We start from the raw sequence: 17,423 nt of genomic DNA on the forward strand, positions 1-17,423 counted from the left end.
ATCTACACCACACCAGGGCCTGTGGCTGCTGGCTGAGGCGACTTACACCACACCAGGGCCCTTTTGCTGCTGGCTGAGGCCACTTACACCACACCAGTGCCTGTGGCTTCTGGCTGAGGCGACTTACACCACACCAGGGCCTGTGGCTGCTGGCTGAGGCCACTTACACCACACCAGGGCCTGTGGCTCTTGCTCAGGCCACTCACATCACACCAGGCCCTGCGCTTCTGGCCGAGGCCATCTTCACCAAACCAGGCCCTGTGGCTCTTGCTCAGGCCACTTACACCACACCAGGGCCTGTGGCTCTGGCTTAGGCCACTTACACCACACCAGGGCCTGTGGCTCTTGCTCAGGCCACTTACACCACACCAGGGCCTGTGGCTCTGGCTTAGGCCACTTACACCACACCAGGCCCTGTGGCTCTTGCTCAGGCCACTTACACCACACCAGGGCCTGTGGCTGCTGGCTGAGGCCACTTACACCACACAAGGGCCTGTGGCTCTTACTCAGGCCAATTACACCACACCAGGGCCTGTGGCACTGGCTGAGGCCACTTAGACCACACCAGGGCCTGTGGCTGCTGGCTGAGGCCACTTACACCAAACCAGGGCCTGTGGCTGCTTGCTGAGGCCATCTTCACCAAACCAGGCCCTGTGCTGCTTGCTGTGGCCATGTAAAACACACCAGGTCCTGTGCTGGTTCTTGAGGCCATCTTCAACAATCCAGGGCCTGTGCTGTCGGATAAATGCTAAACTGAGCCTTTGGGTTAGGGTATTATGCAAACATGAAGGTAGGGTTATAGGATTGTCTTCGTAACTTCAGGTACTTGCCACCTAATCACCTGAATCCATAAATTGAGACATTGTGCTGGGGCCAGCAGCTTACGGCCATACCACCCTGAGCACGCCTGTCCTCGTCTGATCTCGGAAGCTGAGCAGGGCTGGGCTTGGTTAGTACTTGGATGGGAGACTACCTGGGAATACCTGGTGCTGTAAGCCTTTGATTTTCATGTCATTGAACCGCTTTTGATCCAGAGAAGGGGTGTATTAAAAGACCAAAAGCAGCTGCCCATTAATGAGGGCACATTAACGACATTGCTTTTGGCTGTTTTCCAATGTCTTGTGCTGCTAGCTGATGCCACCTACACCACACCAGGGCCTGAGTGACCGGCTGGGGCCACTTACACCACATCAGGGCCTGTGGCTCTGGCTGAGGCCACTTACACCACACCAGGGCCTGTGGCTGCTGGCTGAGGCCACTTACACCACACCAGGGCCTGTGGCTGCTGGCTGAGGCCACTTACACCACACCAGGGCCTTAGTTGCTATTGAGGCCAATTACACCACACCATGGTCTGTGGCTCTTGCTCAGGCCACTTACACCACACCAGGGCCTGTGGCACTGGCTGAGGCCACTTACACCACACCAGGGCCTGTGGCTGCTGGCTGAGGCCACTTACACCACACAAGGGCTTGTGGCTGCTGGCTGAGGCCACCTACACCACACCAGGGCCTGTGGCTGCTGGCTGAGGCCACCTACACCACACCAGGGCCTGTGGCTCTTGCTCAGGCCACTTACACCACACCAGGGCCTGTGGCTCTTGCTCAGGCCACTTACACCACACCAGGGCCTGTGGCTCTTGCTCAGGCCACTCATATCACACCAGGCCCTGTGCTTCTGGCTGAGGCCACTTAGACCACACCAGGGCCTGTGGCTGCTGGCTGAGGCCACTTACACCACACCAGGGCCTGTGGCTGCTGGCTGAGGCCACCTACACCACACCAGGGCATTAGTTGCTATTGAGGCCAATTACACCACACCAGGGTCTGTGGCTCTTGCTCAGGCCACTTACACCACACCAGGGCCTGTGGCTGCTGGCTGAGGCCACTTACACCACACCAGGGCCTGTGGCTGCTGGCTGAGGCCACCTACACCACACCAGGGCCTGTGGCTGCTGGCTGAGGCCACCTACACCACACCAGGGCCTGTGGCTGCTGGCTGAGGCCACTTACACCACACCAGTGCCTGTGGCTTCTGGCTGAGGCGACTTACACCACACCAGGGCCTGTGGCTGCTGGCTGAGGCGACTTATACCACACCAGGGCCCTTTTGCTGCTGGCTGAGGCCACTTACACCACACCAGTGCCTGTGGCTTCTGTCTGAGGCGACTTACACCACACCAGGGCCTGTGGCTGCTGGCTGAGGCCAATTACACCACACCAGGGTCTGTGGCTCTTGCTCAGGCCACTTACACCACACCAGGGCCTGTGGCACTGGCTGAGGCCACTTACACCACACCAGGGCCTGTGGCTGCTGGCTGAGGCCACTTACACCACACCAGGGCCTGTGGCTGCTGGCTGAGGCCACTTACACCACACCAGGGCCTGTGGCTGCTGGCTGAGGCCACCTACACCACACCAGGGCCTGTGGCTGCTGGTTGAGGCGACTTACACCACACCAGGGCCCTTTTGCTGCTGGCTGAGGCCACTTACACCACACCAGTGCCTGTGGCTTCTGGCTGAGGCGACTTACACCACACCAGGGCCTGTGGCTGCTGGCTGAGGCCACTTACACCACACCAAGGCCTGTGGCTCTTGCTCAGGCCACTCACATCACACCAGGCCCTGCGCTTCTGGTCGAGGCCATCTTCACCAAACCAGGCCCTGTGCTCCTTGCTGTGGCCATGTACAACACACCAGGCCCTGTTCTGGTTCCTGAGGCCATCTTCAACAATCCAGGGCCTGTGCTGTTGGATAAATGCCAAACTGAGCCTTTGGGTTAGGGTATTATGCAAACATGCAGGTATGGTTATAGGATTGTCTTCGTAACTTCAGGTACTTGCCACCTAATCACTTGAATCCATAAATTGAGACATTGTACTGGGGCCAGCAGCTTACGGCCATACCACCCTGAGCAGGCCCGACCTCGTCTGATCTCGGAAGCTAAGCAGAGCTGGGCTTGGTTAGTACTTGGATGGGAGACTGCCTGGGAATACCTGGTGCTGTAAGCCTTTGATTTTCATGTCATTGAACCGCTTTTGATCCAGAGAAGGGGTGTATTAAAAGACCAAAAGCAGCTGCCCATTAATGAGGGCACATTAACGACACTGCTTTTGGCTGTTTTCCAATGTCTTGTGCTGCTAGCTGATGCCACCTACACCACACCAGGGCCTGAGTGACCGGCTGGGGCCACTTACACCACATCAGGGCCTGTGGCTCTGGCTGAGGCCACTTACACCACACCAGGGCCTGTGGCTGCTGGCTGAGGCCAGTTACACCACACCAGAGCCTGTGGCTGCTGGCTGAAGCCACTTACACCACACCAGGGCCTTAGTTGCTATTGAGGCCACTTACACCACACCAGGGCCTGTGGCTGCTGGCTGAGGCCACCTACACCACACCAGGGCCTGTGGCTACTGGCTGAGGCCACTTACACCACACCAGGGCCTGTGGCTGCTGGCTGAAGCCACTTACACCACACCAGGGCCTTAGTTGCTATTGAGGGCACTTACACCACACCAGGGCCTGTGGCTGCTGGCTGAGGCCACCTACACCACACCAGGGCCCTTTTGCTGCTGGCTGAGGCCACTTACACCACACCAGTGCCTGTGGCTTCTGGCTGAGGCCACTTACACCACACCAGGGCCTGTGGCTGCTGGCTGAGGCCACTTACACCACACCAGGGCCTGTGGCTCTTGCTCAGGCCACTCACATCACACCAGGCCCTGCGCTTCTGGCCGAGGCCATCTTCACCAAACCAGGCCCTGTGGTTCTTGCTCAGGCCACTTACACCACACCAGGGCCTTATTTGCTATTGAGGCCACTTACACCACACCAGGGCCTGTGGCACTTGCTCAGGCCACTTACACCACACCAGGGCCTGTGGCTCTTGCTCAGGCCACTTACACCACACCAGGGCCTGTGGCTCTGGCTTAGGACACTTACACCACACCAGGGCCTGTGGCACTTGCTCAGGCCACTTACACCACACCAGGGCCTGTGGCTGCTGGCTGAGGCCACTTACACCACACCAGGGCCTGTGGCACTGGCTGAGGCCACTTAGACCACACCAGGGCCTGTGGCTGCTGGCTGAGGCCACTTACACCAAACCAGGGCCTGTGGCTGCTTGCTGAGGCCATCTTCACCAAACCAGGCCCTGTGCTGCTTGCTGTGGCCATGTAAAACACACCAGGTCCTGTGCTGGTTCTTGAGGCCATCTTCAACAATCCAGGGCCTGTGCTGTTGGATAAATGCCAAACTGAGCCTCTGGGTTAGGGTATTATGCAAACATGCAGGTATGGTTATAGGATTGTCTTCGTAACTTCAGGTACTTGCCACCTAATCACTTGAATCCATAAATTGAGACATTGTGCTGGAGCCAGCAGCTTTCGGCCATACCACCCTGAGCACGCCCGACCTCGTCTGATCTCGGAAGCTAAGCAGGGCTGGGCTTGGTTAGTACTTGGATGGGAGACTGCCTGGGAATACCTGGTGCTGTAAGCCTTTCATTTTCATGTCATTGAACCGCTTTTGATCCAGAGAAGGGGTGTATTAAAAGACCAAAAGCAGCTGCCCATTAATGAGGGCACATTAACGACATTGCTTTTGGCTGTTTTCCAATGTCTTGTGCTGCTAGCTGATGCCACTTACACCACACCAGGGCCTGTGGCTGCTGGCTGAGGCCACTTACACCACACCAGGGCCTGTGGCTGCTGGCTGAGGCCACCTACACCACACCAGGGCCTTAGTTGCTATTGAGGCCAATTACACCACACCAGGGTCTGTGGCTCTTGCTCAGGCCACTTACACCACACCAGGGCCTGTGGCACTGGCTGAGGCCACTTACACCACACCAGGGCCTGTGGCTGCTGGCTGAGGCCACCTACACCACACCAGGGCCTTAGTTGCTATTGAGGCCAATTACACCACACAAGGGCCTGTGGCTGCTGGCTGAGGCCACCTACACCACACCAGGGCCTGTGGCTGCTGGCTGAGGCCACTTACAACACACCAGGGCCTGTGGCTCTTGCTCAGGCCACTCATATCACACCAGGCCCTGTGCTTCTGGCCGAGGCCATCTTCACCAAACCAGGCCCTGTGCTGCTTGCTGTGGCCATGTACAACACACCAGGCCCTGTGCTGGTTCCTGACGCCATCTTCAACAATCCAGGGCCTGTGCTGTTGGATAAATGCCAAACTGAGCCTTTGGGTTAGGGTATTATGCAAACATGCAGGTATGGTTATAGGATTGTCTTCGTAACTTCAGGTACTTGCCACCTAATCACTTGAATCCATAAATTGAGACATTGTGCTGGGGCCAGCAGCTTACGGCCATACCACCCTGAGCACGCCCGACCTCGTCTGATCTCGGAAGCTAAGCAGGGCTGGGCTTGGTTAGTACTTGGATGGGAGACTGCCTGGGAATACCTGGTGCTGTAAGCCTTTCATTTTCATGTCATTGAACCGCTTTTGATCCAGAGAAGGGGTGTATTAAAAGACCAAAAGCAGCTGCCCATTAATGAGGGCACATTAACGACATTGCTTTTGGCTGTTTTCCAATGTCTTGTGCTGCTAGCTGATGCCACCTACACCACGCCACGGCCTTATTTGCTGGCTGAGGCCACATACACAAAACCAGGGCCTTAGTTGCTATTGAGGCCAATTACACCACACCAGAGCCTGTGGCTCTTGCTCAGGCCACTTACACCACACCAGGGCCTGTGGCACTGGCTGAGGCCACTTACACCACACCAGGGCCTGTGGCTGCTGGCTGAGGCCACTTACACCACACAAGGGCTTGTGGCTGCTGGCTGAGGCCACCTACACCACACCAGGGCCTGTGGCTGCTGGCTGAGGCCACCTACACCACACCAGGGCCTGTGGCTCTTGCTCAGGCCACTTACACCACACCAGGGCCTGTGGCTCTTGCTCTGGCCACTTACACCACACCAGGGCCTGTGGCTCTTGCTCAGGCCACTCATATCACACCAGGCCCTGTGCTTCTGGCCGAGGCCATCTTCACCAAACCAGGCCCTGTGCTGCTTGCTGTGGCCATGTACAACACACCAGGCCCTGTGCTGGTTCCTGACGCCATCTTCAACAATCCAGGGCCTGTGCTGTTGGATAAATGCCAAACTGAGCCTTTGGGTTAGGGTATTATGCAAACATGCAGGTATGGTTATAGGATTGTCTTCGTAACTTCAGGTACTTGCCACCTAATCACTTGAATCCATAAATTGAGACATTGTGCTGGGCCCAGCAGCTTACGGCCATACCACCCTGAGCACACCCGACCTCGTCTGATCTCGGAAGCTAAGCAGGGCTTGGCTTGGTTAGTACTTGGATGGGAGACTGCCTGGGAATACCTGGTGCTGTAAGCCTTTCTTTTTCATATCATTGAACCGCTTTTGATCCAGAGAAGGGGTGTATTAAAAGACCAGAAGCAGCTCCCCATTAATGAGGGCACATTAACGACACTGCTTTTGGCTGTTTTCCAATGTTTTGTGCTGCTAGCTGATGCCACCTACACCACACCAGGGCCTGAGTGACCGGCTGGGGCCACTTACACCACATCAGGGCCTGTGGCTCTGGCTGAGGCCACTTACACCACACCAGGGCCTGTGGCTGCTGGCTGAGGCCAGTTACACCACACCAGAGCCTGTGGCTGCTGGCTGAAGCCACTTACACCACACCAGGGCCTTAGTTGCTATTGAGGCCACTTACACCACACCAGGCCCTGTGGCTGCTGGCTGAGGCCACCTACACCACACCAGGGCCTGTGGCTGCTGGCTGAGGCCACTTACACCACACCACGGCCTGTGGCTGCTGGCTGAAGCCACTTACACCACACCAGGGCCTTAGTTGCTATTGAGGCCAATTACACCACACCAGAGCCTGTGGCTCTTGCTCAGGCCACTTACACCACACCAGGGCCTGTGGCACTGGCTGAGGCCACTTACACCACACCAGGGCCTGTGGCTGCTGGCTGAGGCCACTTACACCACACAAGGGCTTGTGGCTGCTGGCTGAGGCCACCTACACCACACCAGGGCCTGTGGCTGCTGGCTGAGGCCACCTACACCACACCAGGGCCTGTGGCTCTTGCTCAGGCCACTTACACCACACCAGGGCCTGTGGCTCTTGCTCTGGCCACTTACACCACACCAGGGCCTGTGGCTCTTGCTCAGGCCACTCATATCACACCAGGCCCTGTGCTTCTGGCCGAGGCCATCTTCACCAAACCAGGCCCTGTGCTGCTTGCTGTGGCCATGTACAACACACCAGGCCCTGTGCTGTTTCCTGAGGCCATCTTCAACAATCCAGGGCCTGTGCTGTTGGATAAATGCCAAACTGAGCCTTTGGGTTAGGGTATTATGCAAACATGCAGGTATGGTTATAGGATTGTCTTCGTAACTTCAGGTACTTGCCACCTAATCACTTGAATCCATAAATTGAGACATTGTGCTGGGCCCAGCAGCTTACGGCCATACCACCCTGAGCACGCCCGACCTCGTCTGATCTCGGAAGCTAAGCAGGGCTGGGCTTGGTTAGTACTTGGATGGGAGACTCCCTGGGAATACCTGGTGCTGTAAGCCTTTAATTTTCATGTCATTGAACCGCTTTTGATCCAGAGAAGGGGTGTATTAAAAGACCAGAAGCAGCTCCCCATTAATGAGGGCACATTAACGACACTGCTTTTGGCTGTTTTCCAATGTTTTGTGCTGCTAGCTGATGCCACCTACACCACACCAGGGCCTGAGTGACCGGCTGGGGCCACTTACACCACATCAGGGCCTGTGGCTCTGGCTGAGGCCACTTACACCACACCAGGGCCTGTGGCTGCTGGCTGAGGCCAGTTACACCACACCAGAGCCTGTGGCTGCTGGCTGAAGCCACTTACACCACACCAGGGCCTTAGTTGCTATTGAGGCCACTTACACCACACCAGGGCCTGTGGCTGCTGGCTGAGGCCACCTACACCACACCAGGGCCTGTGGCTGCTGGCTGAGGCCACTTACACCACACCAGGGCCTGTGGCTGCTGGCTGAAGCCACTTACACCACACCAGGGCCTTAGTTGCTATTGAGGCCACTTACACCACACCAGGGCCTGTGGCTGCTGGCTGAGGCCACCTACACCACACCAGGGCCCTTTTGCTGCTGGCTGAGGCCACTTACAACACACCAGTGCATGTGGCTTCTGGCTGAGGCCACTTACACCACACCAGGGCCTGTGGCTGCTGGCTGAGGCCACTTACACCACACCAGGGCCTGTGGCTCTTGCTCAGGCCACTCACATCACACCAGGCCCTGCGCTTCTGGCCGAGGCCATCTTCACCAAACCAGGCCCTGTGGTTCTTGCTCAGGCCACTTACACCACACCAGGGCCTGTGGCTCTGGCTTAGGCCACTTACACCACACCAGGGCCTGTGGCTCTGGCTTAGGCCACTTACACCACACCAGGGCCTGTGGCACTGGCTGAGGCCACTTAGACCACACCAGGGCCTGTGGCTGCTGGCTGAGGCCACTCACACCACACCAGGGCCTGTGGCTGCTAGCTGAGGCCACTTACACCAAACCAGGGCCTGTGGCTGCTTGCTGAGGCCATCTTCACCAAACCAGGGCCTGTGGCTGCTAGCTGATGCCACCTACACCACACCAGGGCCTGAGTGACCGGCTGGGGCCACTTACACCACATCAGGGCCTGTGGCTCTGGCTGAGGCCACTTACACCACACCAGGGCCTGTGGCTGCTGGCTGAGGCCACCTACACCACACCAGGGCCTTAGTTGCTATTGAGGCCAATTACACCACACCAGGGTCTGTGGCTCTTGCTCAGGCCACTTACACCACACCAGGCCTGTGGCACTTGCTCAGGCCACTTACACCACACCAGGGCCTGTGGCTGCTGGCTGAGGCCACTTACACCACACCAGGGCCTGTGGCTGCTGGCTGAGGCCACCTACACCACACCAGGGCATTAGTTGCTATTGAGGCCAATTACACCACACCAGGGTCTGTGGCTCTTGCTCAGGCCACTTACACCACACCAGGGCCTGTGGCTCTTGCTCAGGCCACTTACACCACACCAGGGCCTGTGGCTGCTGGCTGAGGCCACTTACACCACACCAGGGCCTGTGGCTGCTGGCTGAGGCCACCTACACCACACCAGGGCCTGTGGCTGCTGGCTGAGGCCAACTACACCACACCAGGGCCTGTGGCTGCTGGCTGAGGCCACTTACACCACACCAGTGCCTGTGGCTTCTGGCTGAGGCGACTTACACCACACCAGGGCCTGTGGCTGCTGGCTGCGGCCACTTACACCACACCAGGGCCTGTGGCTGCTGGCTGAGGCCACTTACACCACACCAGTGCCTGTGGCTTCTGGCTGAGGCCACTTACACCACACCAAGGCCTGTGGCTCTTGCTCAGGCCACTCACATCACACCAGGCCCTGCGCTTCTGGCCGAGGCCATCTTCACCAAACCAGGCCCTGTGCTCCTTGCTGTGGCCATGTACAACACACCAGGCCCTGTGCTGGTTCCTGAGGCCATCTTCAACAATCCAGGGCCTGTGATGTTGGATAAATGCCAAACTGAGCCTTTGGGTTAGGGTATTATGCAAACATGCAGGTATGGTTATAGCATTGTCTTCGTAACTTCAGGTACTTGCCACCTAATCACTTGAATCCATAAATTGAGACATTGTGCTGGGGCCAGCAGCTTACGGCCATACCACCCTGAGCACGCCCGACCTCGTCTGATCTCGGAAGCTAAGCAGGGCTGGGCTTGGTTAGTACTTGGATGGGAGACTGCCTGGGAATACCTGGTGCTGTAAGCCTTTGATTTTCATGTCATTGAACCGCTTTTGATCCAGAGAAGGGGTGTATTAAAAGACCAGAAGCAGCTCCCCATTAATGAGGGCACATTAACGACATTGCTTTTGGCTGTTTTCCAATGTCTTGTGCTGCTAGCTGATGCCACCTACACCACACCAGGGCCTTAGTTGCTATTGAGGCCAATTACACCACACCAGGGTCTTTGGCTCTTGCTCAGGCCACTTACACCACACCAGGGCCTGTGGCACTGGCTGACGCCACTTACACCACACCAGGGCCTGTGGCTGCTGGCTGAGGCCACTTACACCACATCAGGGCCTGTGGCTCTGGCTGAGGCCACTTTCACCACACCAGGGCCTGTGGCTGCTGGCTGAGGCCACCTACACCACACCAGGGCATTAGTTGCTATTGAGGCCAATTACACCACACCAGGGTCTGTGGCTCTTGCTCAGGCCACTTACACCACACCAGGGCCTGTGGCTCTTGCTCAGGCCACTTACACCACACCAGGGCCTGTGGCACTGGCTGAGGCCACTTACACCACACCAGGGCCTGTGGCTGCTGGCTGAGGCCACTTACACCACACCAGGGCCCTTTTGCTGCTGGCTGAGGCCACTTACACCACACCAGGGCCTGTGGCTGGTGGCTGAGGCCACCTACACCACACCAGGGCCTGTGGCTGCTGGCTGAGGCGACTTATACCACACCAGGGCCCTTTTGCTGCTGGCTGAGGCCACTTACACCACACCAGTGCCTGTGGCTTCTGTCTGAGGCGACTTACACCACACCAGGGCCTGTGGCTGCTGGCTGAGGCCAATTACACCACACCAGGGTCTGTGGCTCTTGCTCAGGCCACTTACACCACACCAGGGCCTGTGGCACTGGCTGAGGCCACTTACACCACACCAGGGCCTGTGGCTGCTGGCTGAGGCCACTTACACCACACCAGGGCCTGTGGCTTCTGGCTGAGGCGACTTACACCACACCAGGGCCTGTGGCTGCTGGCTGAGGCCACTTACACCACACCAAGGCCTGTGGCTCTTGCTCAGGCCACTCACATCACACCAGGCCCTGCGCTTCTGGCCGAGGCCATCTTCACCAAACCAGGCCCTGTGCTGCTTGCTGTGGCCATGTACAACACACCAGGCCCTGTGCTGGTTCCTGAGGCCATCTTCAACAATCCAGGGCCTGTGCTGTTGGATAAATGCCAAACTGAGCCTTTGGGTTAGGGTATTATGCAAACATGCAGGTATGGTTATAGGATTGTTTTCGTAACTTCAGGTACTTGCCACCTAATCACTTGAATCCATAAATTGAGACATTGTGCTGGGGCCAGCAGCTTACGGCCATACCACCCTGAGCAGGCCCGACCTCGTCTGATCTCGGAAGCTAAGCAGGGCTGGGCTTGGTTAGTACTTGGATGGGAGACTGCCTGGGAATACCTGGTGCTGTAAGCCTTTCATTTTCATGTCATTGAACCGCTTTTGATCCAGAGAAGGGGTGTATTAAAAGACCAAAAGCAGCTGCCCATTAATGAGGGCACATTAACGACACTGCTTTTGGCTGTTTTCCAATGTCTTGTGCTGCTAGCTGATGCCACCTACACCACACCAGGGCCTGAGTGACCGGCTGAGGCCACTTACACCACACCAGGGCCTGTGGCTCTTGCTCAGGCCACTCACATCACACCAGGCCCTGCGCTTCTGGCCGAGGCCATCTTCACCAAACCAGGGCCTGTGGCTGCTGGCTGAGGCCACTTACACCACACCAGGGCCTTATTTGCTATTGAGGCCACTTACACCACACCAGGGCCTGTGGCACTTGCTCAGGCCACTTACACCACACCAGGGCCTGTGGCACTTGCTCAGGCCACTTACACCACACCAGGGCCTGTGGCTGCTGGCTGAGGCCACTTACACCACACCAGGGCCTGTGGCTCTTGCTCAGGCCACTTACACCACACCAGGGCCTGTGGCACTGGCTGAGGCCACTTAGACCACACCAGGGCCTGTGGCTGCTGGCTGAGGCCACTCACACCACACCAGGGCCTGTGGCTGCTGGCTGAGGCCACCTACACCACACCAGGGCCTGTGGCTGCTGGCTGAGGCGACTTACACCACACCAGGGCCCTTTTGCTGCTGGCTGAGGCCACTTACACCACACCAGTGCCTGTGGCTTCTGGCTGAGGCGACTTACACCACACCAGGGCCTGTGGCTGCTGGCTGAGGCCACTTACACCACACCAAGGCCTGTGGCTCTTGCTCAGGCCACTCACATCACACCAGGCCCTGCGCTTCTGGCCGAGGCCATCTTCACCAAACCAGGCCCTGTGCTCCTTGCTGTGGCCATGTACAACACACCAGGCCCTGTGCTGGTTCCTGAGGCCATCTTCAACAATCCAGGGCCTGTGATGTTGGATAAATGCCAAACTGAGCCTTTGGGTTAGGGTATTATGCAAACATGCAGGTATGGTTATAGCATTGTCTTCGTAACTTCAGGTACTTGCCACCTAATCACTTGAATCCATAAATTGAGACATTGTGCTGGGGCCAGCAGCTTACGGCCATACCACCCTGAGCACGCCCGACCTCGTCTGATCTCGGAAGCTAAGCAGGGCTGGGCTTGGTTAGTACTTGGATGGGAGACTGCCTGGGAATACCTGGTGCTGTAAGCCTTTCATTTTCATGTCATTGAACCGCTTTTGATCCAGAGAAGGGGTGTATTAAAAGACCAGAAGCAGCTCCCCATTAATGAGGGCACATTAACGACATTGCTTTTGGCTGTTTTCCAATGTCTTGTGCTGCTAGCTGATGCCACCTACACCACACCAGGGCCTTAGTTGCTATTGAGGCCAATTACACCACACCAGGGTCTTTGGCTCTTGCTCAGGCCACTTACACCACACCAGGGCCTGTGGCACTGGCTGACGCCACTTACACCACACCAGGGCCTGTGGCTGCTGGCTGAGGCCACTTACACCACATCAGGGCCTGTGGCTCTGGCTGAGGCCACTTTCACCACACCAGGGCCTGTGGCTGCTGGCTGAGGCCACCTACACCACACCAGGGCATTAGTTGCTATTGAGGCCAATTACACCACACCAGGGTCTGTGGCTCTTGCTCAGGCCACTTACACCACACCAGGGCCTGTGGCTCTTGCTCAGGCCACTTACACCACACCAGGGCCTGTGGCACTGGCTGAGGCCACTTACACCACACCAGGGCCTGTGGCTGCTGGCTGAGGCCACTTACACCACACCAGGGCCCTTTTGCTGCTGGCTGAGGCCACTTACACCACACCAGGGCCTGTGGCTGGTGGCTGAGGCCACCTACACCACACCAGGGCCTGTGGCTGCTGGCTGAGGCGACTTATACCACACCAGGGCCCTTTTGCTGCTGGCTGAGGCCACTTACACCACACCAGTGCCTGTGGCTTCTGTCTGAGGCGACTTACACCACACCAGGGCCTGTGGCTGCTGGCTGAGGCCAATTACACCACACCAGGGTCTGTGGCTCTTGCTCAGGCCACTTACACCACACCAGGGCCTGTGGCACTGGCTGAGGCCACTTACACCACACCAGGGCCTGTGGCTGCTGGCTGAGGCCACTTACACCACACCAGGGCCTGTGGCTTCTGGCTGAGGCGACTTACACCACACCAGGGCCTGTGGCTGCTGGCTGAGGCCACTTACACCACACCAAGGCCTGTGGCTCTTGCTCAGGCCACTCACATCACACCAGGCCCTGCGCTTCTGGCCGAGGCCATCTTCACCAAACCAGGCCCTGTGCTGCTTGCTGTGGCCATGTACAACACACCAGGCCCTGTGCTGGTTCCTGAGGCCATCTTCAACAATCCAGGGCCTGTGCTGTTGGATAAATGCCAAACTGAGCCTTTGGGTTAGGGTATTATGCAAACATGCAGGTATGGTTATAGGATTGTTTTCGTAACTTCAGGTACTTGCCACCTAATCACTTGAATCCATAAATTGAGACATTGTGCTGGGGCCAGCAGCTTACGGCCATACCACCCTGAGCAGGCCCGACCTCGTCTGATCTCGGAAGCTAAGCAGGGCTGGGCTTGGTTAGTACTTGGATGGGAGACTGCCTGGGAATACCTGGTGCTGTAAGCCTTTCATTTTCATGTCATTGAACCGCTTTTGATCCAGAGAAGGGGTGTATTAAAAGACCAAAAGCAGCTGCCCATTAATGAGGGCACATTAACGACACTGCTTTTGGCTGTTTTCCAATGTCTTGTGCTGCTAGCTGATGCCACCTACACCACACCAGGGCCTGAGTGACCGGCTGAGGCCACTTACACCACACCAGGGCCTGTGGCTCTTGCTCAGGCCACTCACATCACACCAGGCCCTGCGCTTCTGGCCGAGGCCATCTTCACCAAACCAGGGCCTGTGGCTGCTGGCTGAGGCCACTTACACCACACCAGGGCCTTATTTGCTATTGAGGCCACTTACACCACACCAGGGCCTGTGGCACTTGCTCAGGCCACTTACACCACACCAGGGCCTGTGGCACTTGCTCAGGCTACTTACACCACACCAGGGCCTGTGGCTGCTGGCTGAGGCCACTTACACCACACCAGGGCCTGTGGCTCTTGCTCAGGCCACTTACACCACACCAGGGCCTGTGGCACTGGCTGAGGCCACTTAGACCACACCAGGGCCTGTGGCTGCTGGCTGAGGCCACTCACACCACACCAGGGCCTGTGGCTGCTGGCTGAGGCCACCTACACCACACCAGGGCCTGTGGCTGCTGGCTGAGGCGACTTACACCACACCAGGGCCCTTTTGCTGCTGGCTGAGGCCACTTACACCACACCAGGGCCTGTGGCTTCTGGCTGAGGCGACTTACACCACACCAGGGCCTGTGGCTGCTGGCTGAGGCCACTTACACCACACCAAGGCCTGTGGCTCTTGCTCAGGCCACTCACATCACACCAGGCCCTGCGCTTCTGGCCGAGGCCATCTTCACCAAACCAGGCCCTGTGCTCCTTGCTGTGGCCATGTACAACACACCAGGCCCTGTGCTGGTTCCTGAGGCCATCTTCAACAATCCAGGGCCTGTGATGTTGGATAAATGCCAAACTGAGCCTTTGGGTTAGGGTATTATGCAAACATGCAGGTATGGTTATAGCATTGTCTTCGTAACTTCAGGTACTTGCCACCTAATCACTTGAATCCATAAATTGAGACATTGTGCTGGGGCCAGCAGCTTACGGCCATACCACCCTGAGCAGGCCCGACCTCGTCTGATCTCGGAAGCTAAGCAGGGCTGGGCTTGGTTAGTACTTGGATGGGAGACTACCTGGGAATACCTGGTGCTGTAAGCCTTTGATTTTCATGTCATTGAACCGCTTTTGATCCAGAGAAGGGGTGTATTAAAAGACCAGAAGCAGCTCCCCATTAATGAGGGCACATTAACGACATTGCTTTTGGCTGTTTTCCAATGTCTTGTGCTGCTAGCTGATGCCACCTACACCACACCAGGGCCTTAGTTGCTATTGAGGCCAATTACACCACACCAGGGTCTTTGGCTCTTGCTCAGGCCACTTACACCACACCAGGGCCTGTGGCACTGGCTGAGGCCACTTACACCACACCAGGGCCTGTGGCTGCTGGCTGAGGCCACTTACACCACATCAGGGCCTGTGGCTCTGGCTGAGGCCACTTTCACCACACCAGGGCCTGTGGCTGCTGGCTGAGGCCACCTACACCACACCAGGGCATTAGTTGCTATTGAGGCCAATTACACCACACCAGGGTCTGTGGCTCTTGCTCAGGCCACTTACACCACACCAGGGCCTGTGGCTCTTGCTCAGGCCACTTACACCACACCAGGGCCTGTGGCTGCTGGCTGAGGCCACCTACACCACACCAGGGCATTAGTTGCTATTGAGGCCAATTACACCACACCAGGGTCTGTGGCTCTTGCTCAGGCCACTTACACCACACCAGGGCCTGTGGCTCTTGCTCAGGCCACTTACACCACACCAGGGCCTGTGGCACTGGCTGAGGCCACTTACACCACACCAGGGCCTGTGGCTGCTGGCTGAGGCCTATTACACCACACCAGGGCCTGTGGCTGCTGGCTGAGGCTACTTACACCACACCAGGGCCTGTGGCTGGTGGCTGAGGCCACCTACACCACACCAGGGCCTGTGGCTGCTGGCTGAGGCGACTTATACCACACCAGGGCCCTTTTGCTGCTGGCTGAGGCCACTTACACCACACCAGTGCCTGTGGCTTCTGTCTGAGGCGACTTACACCACACCAGGGCCTGTGGCTGCTGGCTGAGGCCACTTACACCACACCAGGGCCTGTGGCACTGGCTGAGGCCACTTACACCACACCAGGGCCTGTGGCTGCTGGCTGAGGCCACTTACATCACACCAGGGCCTGTGGCTGCTGGCTGAGGCCACTTACACCACACCAGGGCCTGTGGCTGCTGGCTGAGGCCACCTACACCACACCAGGGCCTGTGGCTGCTGGCTGAGGCGACTTACACCACACCAGGGCCCTTTTGCTGCTGGCTGAGGCCACTTACACCACACCAGTGCCTGTGGCTTCTGGCTGAGGCGACTTACACCACACCAGGGCCTGTGGCTGCTGGCTGATGCCACCTACACCACACCAGGGCCTGAGTGACCGGCTGGGGCCACTTACACCACATCAGGGCCTGTGGCTGCTGGCTGAGGCCAGTTACACCACACCAGAGCCTGTGGCTGCTGGCTGAAGCCACTTACACCACACCAGGGCCTTAGTTGCTATTGAGGCCACTTACACCACACCAGGGCCTGTGGCTGCTGGCTGAGGCCACCTACACCACACCAGGGCCTGTGGCTGCTGGCTGAGGCCACTTACACCACACCAGGGCCTGTGGCTGCTGGCTGAAGCCACTTACACCACACCAGGGCCTTAGTTGCTATTGAGGCCACTTACACCACACCAGGGCCTGTGGCTGCTGGCTGAGGCCACCTACACCACACCAGGGCCCTTTTGCTGCTGGCTGAGGCCACTTACACCACACCAGTGCCTGTGGCTTCTGGCTGAGGCCACTTACACCACACCAGGGCCTGTGGCTGCTGGCTGAGGCCACTTACACCACACCAGGGCCTGTGGCTCTTGCTCAGGCCACTCACATCACACCAGGCCCTGCGCTTCTGGCCGAGGCCATCTTCACCAAACCAGGCCCTGTGGTTCTTGCTCAGGCCACTTACACCACACCAGGGCCTTATTTGCTATTGAGGCCAGTTACACCACACCAGGGCCTGTGGCACTTGCTCAGGCCACTTACACCACACCAGGGCCTGTGGCACTTGCTCAGGCCACTTACACCACACCAGGGCCTGTGGCTGCTGGCTGAGGCCACTTACAATCACACCAGGGCCTGTGGCTCTTGCTCAGGCCACTTACACCACACCAGGGCCTGTGGCTGCTGGCTGAGGCCACTTACACCACACCAGGGCCTGTGGCTGCTGGCTGAGGCCACCTACACCACACCAGGGCCTGTGGCTGCTGGCTGAGGCCACCTACACCACACCAGGGCCTGTGGCTGCTGGCTGAGGCCACTTA

The 17,423-nt window shown here is 57.9% G+C and overlaps 5 non-coding genes and 6 pseudogenes across 5 annotated transcripts; all 11 read left to right on the plus strand.

Moving 5' to 3' along the window:
* The first annotated feature begins 879 nt into the window (after positions 1 to 879).
* On the plus strand, positions 880 to 998 carry LOC146581370 (5S ribosomal RNA; annotated as a pseudogene).
* A 1,893-nt stretch (positions 999 to 2,891) lies between these two features.
* LOC146581371 (5S ribosomal RNA) lies at positions 2,892 to 3,010 on the plus strand (annotated as a pseudogene).
* Positions 3,011 to 4,383: 1,373 nt separating this feature from the next.
* Positions 4,384 to 4,502, plus strand: LOC146581372 (5S ribosomal RNA; annotated as a pseudogene).
* An 820-nt stretch (positions 4,503 to 5,322) lies between these two features.
* LOC146581373 (5S ribosomal RNA) lies at positions 5,323 to 5,441 on the plus strand. The gene has a single exon (XR_014891888.1). It is a non-coding gene; the product is annotated as a 5S ribosomal RNA (ribosomal RNA).
* An 819-nt stretch (positions 5,442 to 6,260) lies between these two features.
* On the plus strand, positions 6,261 to 6,379 carry LOC146581374 (5S ribosomal RNA). Its single transcript, XR_014892058.1, has one exon. It is a non-coding gene; the product is annotated as a 5S ribosomal RNA (ribosomal RNA).
* A 1,096-nt stretch (positions 6,380 to 7,475) lies between these two features.
* Positions 7,476 to 7,594, plus strand: LOC146581375 (5S ribosomal RNA). The gene has a single exon (XR_014892011.1). It is a non-coding gene; the product is annotated as a 5S ribosomal RNA (ribosomal RNA).
* Positions 7,595 to 9,718: 2,124 nt separating this feature from the next.
* On the plus strand, positions 9,719 to 9,837 carry LOC146581376 (5S ribosomal RNA). Its single transcript, XR_014891890.1, has one exon. It is a non-coding gene; the product is annotated as a 5S ribosomal RNA (ribosomal RNA).
* A 1,336-nt stretch (positions 9,838 to 11,173) lies between these two features.
* On the plus strand, positions 11,174 to 11,292 carry LOC146581377 (5S ribosomal RNA; annotated as a pseudogene).
* A 1,098-nt stretch (positions 11,293 to 12,390) lies between these two features.
* LOC146581378 (5S ribosomal RNA) lies at positions 12,391 to 12,509 on the plus strand. The gene has a single exon (XR_014891891.1). It is a non-coding gene; the product is annotated as a 5S ribosomal RNA (ribosomal RNA).
* A 1,336-nt stretch (positions 12,510 to 13,845) lies between these two features.
* LOC146581379 (5S ribosomal RNA) lies at positions 13,846 to 13,964 on the plus strand (annotated as a pseudogene).
* A 1,098-nt stretch (positions 13,965 to 15,062) lies between these two features.
* Positions 15,063 to 15,181, plus strand: LOC146581380 (5S ribosomal RNA; annotated as a pseudogene).
* The last annotated feature ends 2,242 nt before the right edge of the window (positions 15,182 to 17,423 follow it).

This window comes from Mchenga conophoros, linkage group LG3 (assembly GCF_057382185.1).
Source record: "Mchenga conophoros isolate Kocher_MC1m ecotype Shallow Benthic linkage group LG3, M_conophoros_male_GT1.1, whole genome shotgun sequence".
Lineage (NCBI taxonomy): Eukaryota > Metazoa > Chordata > Actinopteri > Cichliformes > Cichlidae > Mchenga > Mchenga conophoros.